The sequence below is a fragment of the Saccostrea cucullata genome, unplaced genomic scaffold (assembly GCF_032062105.1).
Source record: "Saccostrea cucullata isolate Sc308-1 unplaced genomic scaffold, CSIRO_AGI_Scuc_v1 ctg62, whole genome shotgun sequence".
NCBI lineage: Eukaryota > Metazoa > Mollusca > Bivalvia > Ostreida > Ostreidae > Saccostrea > Saccostrea cuccullata.
In genome coordinates, this window is record NW_026937804.1 from 334,281 (window position 1) to 337,079 (window position 2,799).

Consider the following 2,799-nt stretch of genomic DNA (forward strand, 5'->3'; position numbering starts at 1 on the left):
CTGACAGAAAAAGCTTAATTGATTAAGGTGACACATTTCCTAAAATGACCGTGTGATCCAATTTAGAACAAAAATTAATTGATACGCAAAAAAAAGATAACCAATATAATAAAAAGTAACTCAGATTTTAATCCTCAGCAAAAATTCTCTAAAAATGAACATTTAAACAACTATATTAGGTCAATGTACTATAACACCGCTTGTATATTGTCGCTGTGATTCGCAAATAATACGCATAAATAAAAACATGTGCTTGATTTAGCGTATATTTACAGAGTAAATATGGATAAAATGCCGGCCTAATCAGGGAGTATTTTGACGATATCAGAGTGATTACGGTGATTGGCCGGTCCGTCCTGCCATATGATAAATAAACCTTTATGGCGCTAAATATCGACGCTGTCATTGATCCTGGGATTTATTGCAAATCTCCGTTACCCTAACAACGCCCCAACACGTGTTGTCCAAATCCGACCCTTCTAAAATTGAAATATTTAAGCTAAGACAAATCAGTTCTGCTAAATGGGGAAGCTAGCAGAATTGATTCAGATTTAGAGAGCCATTGGAACTTTGAATTGAAGATTAAAAGCACACAGGCTGTAATTTTACGATGGTTTATTTATTCATTGTTTTAAATTTCATTTATTTATTTATTTATTCAATAAATTTTTGTGTGGTATGAAAAATACACAATTTTATTCAATTAAAGAAGAAAATCAAAGTACTAGTATTACCGTTTTATCTATAACAAATATATGCAAATACATATGTCTTTGAGGGAAACATTGAAATTTTCATCCCACCCCACCCCTTGAACCATTCATGCCATTGTCAGCCTAGGCATAACAGTATTTTAACTGTGAACTGCGCACACAGATTCTGCGCAGTCAACATTTTCTAAATATTGCCCGTCGTCAACGACTGTTGACTGTCACTACGTTCTTGATATCTAGCTAGAAGGCCTGTTTTCAGCAATCGCAAGACTATTGTGTGTTTTTAACAAGACGTTGTGGTCCTCGAAGAATCAGACTCAACCAATTTGCATGAATGCAAAATACATGTATTAGTTATTATCGAATAATCCTTTTACTTTTAATGTACATATGTATACCACGTGACTATGGGAGTAACATTCAGCCGGCAAATAAATTATGTAGAAAAGAATCGAATGGTGGCACGGGTTTAAATATTTAAAGCAGTTCTACAACATGAAACGAATTACTTAGGAGAAATAATTTTGATGAACATTTTAGATGATAGAACTATGGCATACAATCCGCGAAGATGATATACGTAACATCAGTTCATGAAGATTCATAAAAAAACACTATGATTTTATTTTTATTTATTTTTTTTCTGCAGATTTAGAAAATGTAAAAATCAGGTTATTCTAAGTAAACAGAACTATACAGTCTTATCGTCAATTTGTCCATCCTCATTATTCATTATTGTAACATTTGTTACAAAACATTATTTCAAAAAAATTCTGAGCATTTCTGTAAACTCTTTGGCCACAGGCACCTGATTACTTTTTTCTTTTGATAAAAGAATATACCCCTAGACCTATTTTACTTAATTTTCTAATTAGTTTGGGGGTATATTTTTTTATTTAAAAAAAAAGAAAGAAATAAGGTGCCTGTGTCTTTGGCTATGATTTCTGTGACTTTAAACATTGATTAGAAAATAAAAGAATAAATAACTGGAATGTATGGTTAGATTTGTTCACTCACACATATGGAGACTTGCCGGTGGAGAGCTGCACCGATTTTGTCCAGTACTCGGCACTTTGAACCATTGAGCAGGGAGGGATCTTTTTCGTGCCAGCACCTACTGCGACATGGGACCTCGGTTTATATGGTCTCATCCGAAGGACCGGTCTCCACCGGTGTATAAGAATATAAGCTGCATTTACTCTTCATCAAGAGCAAGTGTTTGAAGATATTTAACAAATATATGTGTCGGAAAATGTAATTAATCTATAGATAATAAATATCGGGACACCCCTATACATGTAGCCTATTGATATAAGAATTTATAAGAGAGAAAAACAGACCAACAAAGACATAGGAATGTTCTTTAAAGAAAAATGGAATGTAATTGTCTATCCACATTAAAAAATCAGGAATTAAAGACACGAGTTTACAACAAAACTTTAATGACATTATCAAGCTTTCTTGTTCATTTCAATCGCATTAATTGAGAGTGGATGATAAAAAATTAAGCGCTTTAACAAATAGACATTGCAAATAAATTGTGTTTACCATGGCGAACGAATCACCAAGATCTCAATGACGGAGTCGCGGCGAACGTCAATAATGCCAGGTAAAATAATGGTGCAGATCTCAACACCTGAGCGCGCCTCCATCAAATCGAAGTAATTATTATCCGAAACAAAATGTTATAACTCTGTTTAGATGCTGGATAAGATAAAATCTTTGGTTCCTGCGAAACGTGCATAATCCTCGACATTCTAAGCACTTGTATCAGCGCCCTGCTCGTCCGTGCCAAATGAGTTTCCGTCCAACAAAATGTCTGTTATTTGTCATATTTTTATAAACTCACAATGGGTGGACGTATATTAGTTCTGAGGTTTGGAATTGACGGAAATGGACCCTTTTTAGTCTTGTGAATTCCATTTTGTAATTAAGTCGTCCGCGTTGTTTTAGTTATCTCGGACACTACACACGAACCCACGATATGTGAGGGCCCCGTCTCCTCCACTCATCCTAAGTTAACTAATTACTCTTAAAAAGCACTAAGTACTCTGGATTTGCCCAGTTTATTAGCAGCGGCGATATG